Raw genomic sequence first — 13,127 nt, forward strand, 5'->3', positions numbered from 1 at the left:
CTGAGAACGCCTGACAGAGCCCAAAACAATCTTACAGCACCCAGCAAAGCCTGACAGAGCACAACAGGGCCTGACAGAGGCTGACAAAGCGCAACAGAGACTAAAAGAGCTCAACAAAGCATTACAGAGCTTGACAGGGCCTGACACATCTTGACAGAGCCTTACAGATCCCGACAGAACCTTACAAAGCCCGACAGGCCCCGACAAAGCTTGAAAGAGCCCAAAAGCACCAATGGCATCTGACAGAGGTCTACAATACTTAAGAGAGCCCAATAAAACTTAACAGAGCCCTACAAATCCTCTGTACAAGTCTTTCAGGCCATGACGGGCTCTATCTATCTATCTATGTCGGGTTCTCTGTGGCATTTTCGGGCTGTGATGTGCTCTATCGGGCTTAGTCGTCCTCTGTCTGATTCTGTGGGGCCTGTTCATGCTCTGTCGGGTTTTGTTGGGCTCTGCCAGGCCCTGTCAGGCATTGTTAGGCAGTGTTGGGCTTTGTTGGGCTTTTTTGAATTGCTGTCGGGCTTTCTTTGATTCTATCAGGTTTTGATGGCTTCTGTCAGGACCTGTGGGGCTCTGTAAGCTCCTTTTGGGCTCTGTAGGTCTCTGTCACAATCTGTCAAGCTCTGTTGGTCTTTGCCAGGCTCTGTCGGTCTCTGTAAGGCTCTGTAAATCCCTGTCAGGTTTTGTCAAGCTTTTTCATGCCCTGTCAGTCTCTGTGTGGTTTTGTCGAGATCTGTCCATCTCTCTCAGGCTCTGTTGAGCTTTTTTGGGCTCTTTCTGACCTACCAGACTTTTTCAGGTTCTGTAAAGCCCTGTCATGCTCTGTAAGGCCTTGTCAGACTCTGTTGCATTCTGTCGGGCTTTGTCAGGATTTTTTGATCCCTGTTGGGGTATTCTCGAGCTCTGTCAGGCTCCATTGGGTGCTTTTGGGCTCTTTCAAGCTTCGTTGGGCCCTGTCGGGCTCTGTCAGGTTCTCTCAGGATCTGTAAGGCTCTGTCAAGCTGTGTCAAGCCCTGTTGTGCACTGTAATGTTTTGTTGAGCTCTTTCAGGCTCTTACGCAGTTTGTCGGCCTCTGTAAGGCCCTGCTGGACTCTATAGTACGCTGTCAGGTGGTGTTGGGATTTGTCGGGACCTGTCGAGTTCTATTGGGCTCTGTCAGGCCCTCTTGGGCTCTGTCAGGCCCTGTCATGCTCTTGCAGGTCCTGTACGCGTTATCTGACTCTGTTGGTCCTTGTCAACATTTGTCAAGCGCTGTCGGGCTTCGTTGGCTCTGTCAATTCCTGTCAGGTTCTGTTGGACTCTTTCAAGTGCTGTCAGACTCTGACAAACTTTGTTGAGATCTCTAAGGCTCCATCAAGATGTGTCAGGCCCTGTCAGGCTCTGTCATTCTTTGTTTAGCTCTTTTAGTCTCTGTTGCACTTTGTCATCTGCTCTCAGGTCCTGCTGGGCTTTATTGTTCGCTATCAGGTGCTGTCAGGATTTATCGAACCCTGTTGAGCTGTGTTGGGCTCTGTCAGCCCTGGTGGGCTCTGTTTAGCTTTCATAGAATCATAGAATGCTAGGGACTGGAAGGGACCTCTAAAGATCATCTAGTCCAATCCCCCTGCTGGAGCAGGAACACCTAAATGAGGCTACACAGGAACATGTCCAAGCGGGTTTTGAATGTCTCCAGAGTAGGAGACTCCACAACCCCCTGGGCAGCTTGTTCCAGTGCTCTGTTACCCTCACTGAGAAGTTTCTTCTCAAGTTTAAGTGGAACCTCTTACGTTCCAACTTAAAACCATTACCTCTTGTCCTACCATTGTTTGTCACCGAGAAGAGCCTGACTCCATCCTCGTGACACTCACCCTTTGTATATTTGTAAACATTAATAAGGTCACCCCTCAGTCTCCTCTTCTCCAAACTAAGGAGACCCAGCTCCCACAGTCTTTCCTCATAAGGGAGGTGCTCCACTCCCTTAATCATCTTGGTTGCCCTATGCTGGACTCTTTCCAGCAGTTCTCTGTCCTTCTTGAACTGAGAGGCCCAGAACTGGACACAATATTCCATATGTGGTCTCACCAGGGCAGAGTAGAGGGGAAGGAGAACCTCTCTTGACCTACTAACTACCCCCTTTCTAATACACCCCAGGATGCCATTGGCCTTCTTGGCCACAAGGGCACAGTGCTGGCTCATGGTCATCCTGCTGTCCACCAGGAACTCCAGGTCCCTTTCCCCTGCGCTGCTCTCTAATAGATCATTCCCCAACTTATACTGGAACCTCGGGTTGTTCCTACTAAGATGCAAGACTCTACACTTGCCCTTGTTATATTTCATTAATTTTTTCCCCTCCCAGCTCTCTAGCCTGTCCAGGTCATGCTGGATGGCAGCACAGCCTTCTGGTGTGTCAGCCACTCCTCCCAGCTTGGTGTCATCAGCAAACTTGCTGATAGTACACTCTAGTCCCTCATCCAAGTCATTGATGAATATATTGAACAGTACTGGCCCCAGTACAGACCCTTGAGGCACTCCACTAGATACAGACCTCCAACCGGACTCTGCTCCATTGACCACGACTCTCTGGCTTCTTCCCTTCATCCAGTTCGCAGTCCACCTCACTACCCGATTGTCCAGACCACACTTCCTCAGTTTAGCTATGAGAATGCTGTGGGAGACTGTGTCAAATGCTTTACTGAAGTCAAGGTAGACCACATCCACCGCCCTGCCATCATCTATCCACCTCGTTATATCTTCATAAAAGGCTATGAGGTTGGTCAAGCACGACTTCCCCTTGGTGAAGCCATGTTGACTGCCCCTAATAACCCTCTTATCCTTGACATGCCTTGAGATGGCACCAAGAATAAGTCATTCCATTATTTTCCCAGGGATGGAGGTGAGGCTGACCAGTCTATAATTATCCGGGTCTTCCTTCTTGCCCTTTTTGAAGACTGGAGTGACATTAGCTTTTCTCCAGTCCTCAGGCACCTCTCCCATCTCCCAAGACTTGGTAAAGATGATGGAGAGTGGTCCAGCAACGACGTCAGTCAGCTCCCTCAGCTCCTGTGGGTGCATCCCATCTGGGCCCATGCATTTGTGGATGTTCAGATTGCCTAATTGTTCCTTAACCCAGTCCTCATAGCTTTGTCGAGCTCTGTTGGGGTCTCTTGGCTTTCGTCAGGCTCTATCAGGGTCTTGCAGGCTCTTTCAGTCCCTGGCGGGCTCTATCAGGTTCTGTCTAAATCTGCCAGACCCTGTAGGGCTCTGTCGGGCTTTGTTGGGCCCTGTTGTGCTCTGTAATGCGCTCTCAGGTTCTGTCAGCATCTGTCGAGATTTCTTGGGCCCTGTCATGCTCTGTCAGGCCCTGTCGGGTTCTGTCAGACTCTGTCGGGATCTGTTGGGCTTTCTCAGGTTTTGTTGTGCTCTGTTATGCCATATCAGGCTTTGTTGGTCTTTTTTGGGGCATGTAGGGCACTGTCAAACTGTGTCATGCCCTGTCGGGCTCTATCATGCATTTTCAAGCTCTGTCCAGGTCTTTTAGGCCATGACGGGCTCTGTCAGACCCTATCAGGCTTTTTCAGACCCTGTCATACTGTTTTGAGCACTGTCACACTTCATCTGGATCTGTTGGGCCTTTTCGAGCTTTGTCGGGCACTGTCAATTTCTGCAAGGTTATGTTGGGCTCTTTCAACCTCTGTCTGGCCCTGTCGGGCTCTGTCAGGCCCTGGTGGGCTCTGTCAAGCTTTGTCGAGCTCTGTTGGGCTCTCTCGGGTTTTGTCGGGCTCTATGTGGCTCTTGTACACTCTGTCAGTTCCTGGCGGGCTCTGTGGGGTTCTATTGGGAATTGTCAGGCCTTGTTAAGCTCTGTTGGGCTTTGTTGGGACCTGTCGTGCTCTTTGAGTCCTTGTCGGTTTCTGACAGGATCTGTCGAGATCTGTTGGGCTTTTTCAGGCTTTATCGGGCTCCGTCAGGACATATTAGGCTTTGTTAGGCTTTTTTGGGCATTCTTGCCCTTATTCAGGCTTTGTGAGGCTCTTTCAGGATTTCTGGGGGTCTATCAGGCTCTTTCAGGCCATGTCTGGGTTTGTAGGGCTCTGTCATGTTTTGTCAGGCTCTGTTGGGTATTGTCAAGCTCTGTCAGGTTCCACTGGGTGCTTTTTGGCTCTTTCACTCTACAGTTAGGTGTCAGGTGCTGTTTGGATTTGTTGGGCCCTTTCGAGTTCTGTTGGGCTCTGTCGGGTTTTGTCGGGCCCTGTGAGACTGTTGTGCTCTGTCAGACCCTGTCATGTTCTGTCAGGATCTGTCATGTTTTATTGGGCTCTGTCGTGCTCTGACAAAACCCAAGAGAGGCCAACAGAGCTTGACAAAGCTAGACAGAGCCCACCACGGCATGACAGAGACTGAGAGAACCTGAGAAAGCCTGACAGAGCCCGACACAGTCTCACAGGGCCCGACAAAGCCCGACAGAGACCAACCTGGCCTGACAGAGCCCGACAGAACTCCACAGGGCCTGACAGAGAATGCCAGGGCCCAACAAAGCCTGAGAGAGCCTGACAGGACCTGACAGAGCATGACAGAAAACAACAGAGCCCGCCAAGAACTGACAGAGCCTGCAAGAACCTGATAGAGCACGACAAAACTTGACAGAGCCCATCAGGGCCTGACAGAGCATGACAGGGCCCACCAGAGCCCAACACAGCTCAATAGGGTTCGACAAATCCTGCCAGCACCTCAGTAGGGTTTGACAAATCCTACCAGCACCTGATAGCAAATGATAGAGCCCGGCAGGACATTACAGAGATTGACAAAGAGCGACAGAACCTGAAAGAGCTCAACAAAGCATTATAGAGGCTGAGAGGACCTGACACAGCTTGACAGAGCCTTTGAGATCTCGACAAAGCCTGACAGGGTCCAACAAAGCTTTAAAGAGTGCAACAGTGCCCGATAGAGTCTGACAGAGCTTGACAATACCCAACAGAGCCTGGCAAAACCCAACAGAGCCCTACAAATCCTGACAAGGCCTGAGAGAGCCTAATAGGTCCCAACAAAGCCCGACAAACCTGATAAAGCCTGACAGAGCCTGACAGAGCCTTGTAGGGAAGAAAGATCCCAAAAGAAGCTTGACAGACTACACAGAGCCTGGCAGAGCCTGAGAGAGATAGACAGATCTCGACAAAGCCAAACAGAGACTAACAAAGCCTAGAGAGAGCCTTACAAAACCTGACAGGGATCAACAGAGCCCTACAGAGCCCGACAGAGCCTGAGAAAGGTCAACAGAGCCTGACAGAACCCGACAGAGCCCTACAAATCCTGACAAATCCCAGCAGAGCCTGATAGATCGCGACGGAGACTGACAAAGCCCGACAGGGATCAAAAAAGCACAGCAAAGCCCAACACTGCCCAAAAACGCTTGATAGGGTCTGACAGAGCCCAACAAAACTGGACAGAGCCTGAGCAGGCCTCACAGAGTCAGACAGAAGCCAACAAAGCTTGATAGAGCCCATCGCAGCCCAAAAATGTCCTAGAAAACTCGACATAGATTCATAGAGCCCGTCACGGCCTAAAAGACCTGGAAAGAGTTTGACAAGGCCCGACAAACCCTGACAGGGTATGACACAGATTAACAGTGCCCTACATACCCGAAAATAGCCCGACATAGACTGATATGATCTGAGAGATCACGACAGAGCCTGACAAAGCCTGAGAAAGCCCAGCAGATCCCGACAGATCCTGACAGAACCTGACAGGGCCTCACAGAGTACGACAGAGCCCAACAGGGTTCAACAAATCCTGACAGCACCTGATAGCAAATGATAGAGCCCGGGAGGACCTGACAGAGGCTGACGAAGTGCAACAGAGACTAAAAGAGCTCAGCAAAGCATTACAGAGCCTGACAGGGCCTGATACAGATTGACAGAGCCTGACAGGGCCAGGCAGAGCTTGAAAGATCCAAACAGCCTGACAGGAATGCACAGAGTCCAACTAAGCCCAAGAGAGCCCAACAAAGCTCGACAAGGCCCCACAAAGCCAGATAAAGCCTGACAGAGCCCGAAAGAGCATGACAGGGCCTGAAAGAGCACACTAGGACCTGACAGAGCACAACAGGTCCTGACAGAGCCTATCAGAAACTGAGAGAGATCGCCACAGCATGACAGATCCTGACTGAGCCCGACAGGGCCTGACAGATCCTGGAAGAACCCGATAGAGCGCAACAGAGCTTGAAAAACCTTGACAGAGCCCACCAGGGCCTGACAGAGCACGACAGGGCCTGACAGAGCTTGAAAGAACCCGTCAGAACATAACAGGAATTGACAGAGCCCAAGTAAGCCTGACGGTGCCCGACAAAGCTCGACGGGGCCCGACAAATCCTGATGGCACCTGACAGTGAACTCTCAATTATAGCAGGGCCTGACAAGTCTGACAAAGCATGACAGAAACTGAAAGAGCTCAACAAAATATTACAGAGCACAACAGGGCCTGACACACCTTGACAGAGCCTGACAGGGCCTGACAGATTTTGAAAGAACTCAACAGAGCCCAAAAGAGCTCAACAAAGCTTGACAGAGTCCGCCAGGGCATGACAGAGCCTCACAGACTTAACAAAGCTTGACAGAGCCCAACAGAAACTGACAGAACCTGAGAAAGCCTGACAGAGCCTGCCACAGTCTCACAGGGCCCGACAAAGCCTGACAGAGCCGAACATGGCCTGACATAGCCCAACAGAACTCGACAGGGCCCAACAAATCCCCACAGCACCTGACAGCAAACTATAGAGTCCAGCAGTGCCTGACAGAGGTGGACAAAGCGCGATAGAGCCTGAAAGAGCTCAACAAAGCATTACAGAGCCCTACAGAGCTTGAAAAAGCTTGAAAGAGACCAACAGTACCCAATGTAGCCTGAAAGACATCGAAAATACTCAATGGACCTTGACAAAACCTGACACATCCAGACAAAGCCTGAATAAGGGAAAAAAAGCATGAAAAAGCCTGACAAAGACTGACAGAGCCTGACAAGGCCTGACAAGGCTTTACAGAACCTGAAATAGCCTGGTAGGACAGAAAGAGCTTAAAAAAGCTCGACAGAGACCGACAGCGCCTGACAGAGCTTGTGACAGACCGACAGACTTCAGCAAAGCCACACAGAGACTGACAGGGCCTGAAAGAGTCCGAGAAAACTCAACAGAGCCCTGCAAATCCTGACATGGCCTGACAGAGCCTGATCGAACCCCAGAAAGCCCAGTATAGCCTGAGCGAACCTGATAGAGCCCAACAATATCTGACAAAGCCCGAAAGAGGTCGACAAAGCTTGACAGAGACCACCAGGCCTTGACAGAGCACGACAGGGCCTTCCAGAGCCCAACACAGTTCAAGAGGGTTTGCCAAATCCTAACAGACCCTGATGGTGAACGATAGAGCCCGGCAGGACCTGACAGGCTGACAATGTGTGACAGAGACTAAAAGAGCTCAACAAAGCATTACAGAGCCTGATAAGGCCTGATACAGCTTGACAGAGCCTTACAAATCTCGACAGAGCCTGACAGGGCCAGAGCGAGCTTGAAAGAGCCCAACAGAATCTGAAAGAAATTGACAGAGTCCAACTAAGCCTGATAGTGCTCGACAAAGCTTGAGAAGGACCAACAGAGCCAGATAAAGCACAACAGAGCCCGAAATAGCATGACAGGGCCTGAAAGAGCCTGATAAAGCCTGACAGAGCACAACAGGGCCTAACAGAGCCTACCAGAAACTGAGAGAGCCTGCCAGGTTATGACAGAGCCTGACAGACTTCGACTAAGCTTGACAGAGCCCAGCAGTACCTGAGAAAGCATGACACAGCATGACAGAGTCTCACAGGGCCTAACAGCACCTGACAGAACTCGACAGGGCCCAACAAATCCCGACAGCACTTGGCAGTGAACTATAGAGTCCAACCGTGTTACAGGGAATTAACAGTTATCTAATTAAGACTTAAAGAACTAACACTTAAAGACTTAAAGAGCTAACAGCCTTCTCAGGGATGGGTTATGAATATGTATAGGTGTTGTTCCTAAAACTTTCATGAATATGTAACACTTTACTGCATTTAACCAAGCTCACAACTACTTCAAATTTACACACATATTAGGTGAAATGATTCCCCGTGTGTCCGGCACTGTAAATAAGTAAATACATACCTTCCTTACAATCTCAAGGATTGTAAAGTCATTTCCGAACCTCATTTTGGTGAACCAGGCAGGAGGGTGTTCTGGTTGGCTATGTGAATAGGTGAGAACGGCCAGCTTTGGCGTGCCCCAAAGTTGTTTTTTTTTTCGGAAAGATCTCCATTTGCTTTGTTCATTGCAGGAGCAGACAAAAGACCTCCAACAAAAACAACGGATAAAGTATGTTGTAATAAACTTCCATTTAATTGCATTTGGCGGGGAGCCAGTAAGCCGTGGAGAGATGTCTCACGAGTTTCTGCAGTCTCTTTGTGGGCAGCAGCTAGCAATCTTGAGAGCAGATCGAGCAACTCTGAGATTTCTGTGTCTCAATTTCGATGGCCAGGATGGACTTTTGGTAATGACTAATCTTAGCAAGAGTGAAGGGTAATGCAGAAATCTCTCTTTTGCAGCTGCTGGAAAAGGTAAAAGTCAGTGAAAAAGGAATAATTGGTCTACAACTGCGTGGTATTTTTGTAAGTGCCTGACATACCATGCATTCCATTCCAAATCATTAAGTAACTCGTAAATCATAAAACCAACCAGCCGTGTCTCTGTGAACTGTCTGAGTGTGTGCTAATTACAGTAATTACTGTTTATGGTGGTATGCTTTAGCCTGTGATCTGTATAAAGCAGAAGATGAGCTTAAAACACCTTGATTTAAGTCACGTGGCATGAGTTAAATTACAGTGTGCGCGGTGTAAGAAAGTATATGCAGATATGTTTTTCACCCTCCAAAATCAGGGACATAACAAAAAAATGGGAACCTGTTCCATTAGAATACTGAAGTACCATCTTGCTCTCCTTAGGATGCATCCTTACACATTAGAGTAACTTAGTGGGGAATCCTGATAAAAGAAAGTTTGAAACAATATTGTACTCACTTTGAGGCACAGAATGACCTTACAGCCCTTGAGGTAAATAAGGAAGGTATGTATTTATTTACGACGCCGGACACGCAGGGAATCATTTCACCTAATACGTGTGTAAAATTACAGTAGCTGTGAACTTGGTTAAATGCAGTAAAGTGTTACATATTCATTAAAGTTTTAGGAACGCCTATACATATTCATAACCTTTCTACGAGAAGGCGGTTCTTATTACAATTACTTCCGGGAGACCATTTCCATAGTCTCCACCTCCGGCTCCTCCTGGTTGCAGCTGCGCAGTTGTTACCAATCAGGACACATAACCACGGACGTAGTTATATGCGGTGCTTTATTTCAGCGCTGGGAAACCAGGGGTTTGCACCCAAAGCTGGCTTCGAACAGGTGATTCAGACTACACCTTATTATACAAGTTAGTCACATACATATTCATTACAACCCCTGACAACCATTAGCATATTCCACACCTATTCTGACACAAACTTCCTATCTAAAAGATGCTATGTTTACCAGTTATTTTCTAAGGTACCAACTTTAAAAGAATATATCGTAAATCTCTGTCCACCTTAAGAATTAGGCTCGGTTACAGTTACCTGCCTTATAAGAATATACCATAAATCTATGTCAACTTTAAGAATAGAGTTTGGTTACTGAATACAAGAATTCCATGGTTACAAGGTTGGTTGCTATCTTAATGTTAATCCAACTGTAACAGATCCAGCGATATCCAGGGTAGAGCTAGCGAAGGCCCATCCTGACCTGTTCCAAAAGGGAACATGGAAGGAAACATCTTGTAAAGTTGATTCTCCTGTTCCATAAAGGAACATGGAAGGAAACATCTTGTAAAGTTGATTCTGTTACTAACATCTCCCCCCTTTGAAAATGCTTTTCTTTAGACAATGCATTTTCACTTCAATCAACTTCTTCAATTATTGATTTGATTGGTGATTTGGCAAATGTGACAGTTCATAAGCTGGAGGGCTAGCTGGAGGACTGTCAAATATAGGATTAACATAATTCCTACTCAGGACACTGAAAATGCAATTATTCTTAGCATTTGTTTGACTAATCACACGTTTAATACCTACATGTAATAAACAAAGAAGTATAATCACAATTGTAAGTACAACTACACTTTCTAATAGTGAATGTACCCATCCTCCCAAATTTAAACCAAATGAATCCAACAGAGCTCCTATCCAGCTCTGTTCTGCATCCTGCTTTTCCTTTTGCAGCTCCATCTCTGTTTGGGTGAGTTGAGAAATGTCCTTCTCGACCTCCGAAGTTACGTTTGGAATATGGATGCAGCAATGATCCATTCTGTCTTTCAAATATCCACAGACACCATTTTCTTTCAACAACATTATGTCGAGTGCCATTTTATTATGTAAGGTCATTTTGGTCGTAGCCTGTAATTGTATATTAAGTTCCCGAAAACCTTTCTTAGTTATTCTAGCCAATCGATCCATTTGCCCGATCAATTTATCAATCATTTCCCTGTTTCTGTATGCCGCAATTGGTGCAAAGAAAGATTCTAGTGCCCAACCGAATTTAACACTGCTTGATGGTTCATGCCACACATCGTCTTCATCTATTTCTCATTTGTGCCTAACATGTAGAAGTTCTTGCCCATTTTTCAAGGGAGACTTTTTCCAAATAGGACATAGGGTTGGCAGTCCCAAAGTAATTTCCCTTACTGGTCCTGCTATTGGTAAATGTGTTGTCCAGGTCCCATCACTTAAGGCCCAAACCAGATGTCCCACACTACCTATAACGCCTCTACAATCAATTCTATTTCCATCAATACCTATCTTGATTCCTTCCTTTAGATCCAATTGTTTCTGACAAATGCAACCTGCAATTACCGCAACTTTAACGATGGATATTGGTATCTCTTTCATATCTGTCTGGCAAGTTATTACTCGTGAACAATTCCACCATGGTACTGTTGTTCCTCCTGTTACATTGGACCACCGTACACACCATGGAAATGCTTCACTATATTGGTATTGTTGTACAATACTCAATGTCCACATGTTACTCCATGATTCAGTTATATTTTTGTTATCCTGATCTTTGCATTCCCAGTAAGTCTGTTCAACCATTTGGTTTACTACTTTGGTGGTCCATGTGTCATAATAACACCAACCTATATTTTTGAATGGTCTGGTCATTCCTATTTTAACCCATTTCACCTCAGGTAATTTTAAACAATCCTCCTTTGGCCCTGGTGTTTTCCATTTTCCTTGTTCTTTTACCCTTTGTTCTGTTGGGATGACTTCTTTTCTAGTGCGGGATTCACATGCTATTTTACCAGTTCTGTTTATTTCTGGTAAGGTGGTAGATATTATTCCCCACTGTATTGGGTCTTCGGCCGATTTTGGAATTGGAAGGCAAGCAGTGATGCTACTGGTATTCTGAGTCAGTGCGAAATCTCGAATTAATCCTATCATAAGATTCTCTGCCTGATACCACCTGTGGTATCTGGGTACTTTCGTTATTATCTACTGCTCTTCGTGGTCTAATTTGCAATTCCATTTGAATAGTCCCATTTTCCCACTGTTTATCAGAGGCCTTGTGGAATAGAGTGGCACTTCCCTCTCCAGTTTTCAAAAGTACAAACACTCTAACCAAAATCACAATTTGGTAATGCAAACCAGACATTACTGCGATATAATCTTGAGCGAGGTAGGACCCACTATCTGCGATTTCCAGAGTCTTGGGACTCTTTTCACTCGGGTATAGTGTATCCAGGAGTCTACTCCAGCAACTTTGACTGTGGTGAATGTAGTTAGGAGTACTTGATAGGGTCCGTCCCAACGCTCTTTTAAGGGTTCTTCATTCCAAGTTCTTAGATACACCGTGTCTCCAGGCTCTATATCATGTACTGGATTCTCGAGCGCTAGTGGGCGATTCCACACTAGTGCGGATCTGAGTCGATTCAATGTCCTGCCAAGAGACAACACATAATTGTACAAGTCCTGATTTCCTTTCACATGTACCTCTGGGTTTGGGTTTGGTGCTTCATATGGTTTGCCATACAAAATCTCGTATGGACTTACTGACATTCCACTCCTAGGTTTAATCCTAATATGCAACAATGCTATTGGCAAGGCCTGAGGCCATTGAATTTTTGCGTCCTGACAGATCTTGCTAAGTTGCCTTTTTAGGGTTTGATTCATTTTCTCCACTTGTCCACTAGACTGGAGTCTCCATGGGGTATGTAACTCCCACTTAATTCCCAAACATCTGCTGATTTCTTTTACCAATTGTGCAACAAAGTGTGGTCCCCTATCGGAGGATATCCCCAGTGGTACCCCAAATCTAGGGATTATTTCCTTTAGTAACTATTTTACAGTTTCTTTCGCCTGGTTGGTGCGACAAGGGAAAGCTTCCGGCCATCCTGAAAAGGTATCTACCCCAACTAGTATTTACCTGAATCCTCGGGTTCTGGGGAGTTCCGCATAGTCTCTTTGCCAATAATCCCCAGGTTGTATGCCTGTCTTTATTTTCCCCATTTCTGTTTTTCTTTTTACTAAAGGATTATTTTTCAAGCAAATTTCACACTTAGCTGTGATAGAATTTGCCATTGTTAACATCTGGACCGAGATAATGTTTTCTTAAATAAGTTACCAATACTTCTGCACCCCAGTGACACTTCTGGTGTTCCGTCTGAAGTATTCCTCTCATAATAGTGGTTGGTACCACAACTTGTCCATTGGTGGTTACATACCACCCAGAATTATTCTTACTGGTTCTTACTAGACTTGCCAATTTTTCATCTTCTGTAGACTATTTAGGTGGTTCTGAAGGTAATAAATCAATTGCTCTTACCTTCTGGGAGATAAGACCCATCATTGTCCTCACTTGCCGTGCTACTGACCGAGTTGTTTGATCAGCAAGCCAATTTCCCTCTATGATTTTCGATGTTCCACTTTGATGAGCTTTACAGTGCATTACAACAACTTGCGATGGTTTTTGAACGGCATTAATCAGATTCAGTATTTCCTCCTGGTACTTAATGTTTGTTCCTTGTGAAGAGAGCAGTCCCCGCTCTTTCCAAAGG

The sequence above is a fragment of the Patagioenas fasciata genome, chromosome W (assembly GCF_037038585.1).
Source record: "Patagioenas fasciata isolate bPatFas1 chromosome W, bPatFas1.hap1, whole genome shotgun sequence".
In the NCBI taxonomy this organism is placed as follows: domain Eukaryota; kingdom Metazoa; phylum Chordata; class Aves; order Columbiformes; family Columbidae; genus Patagioenas; species Patagioenas fasciata.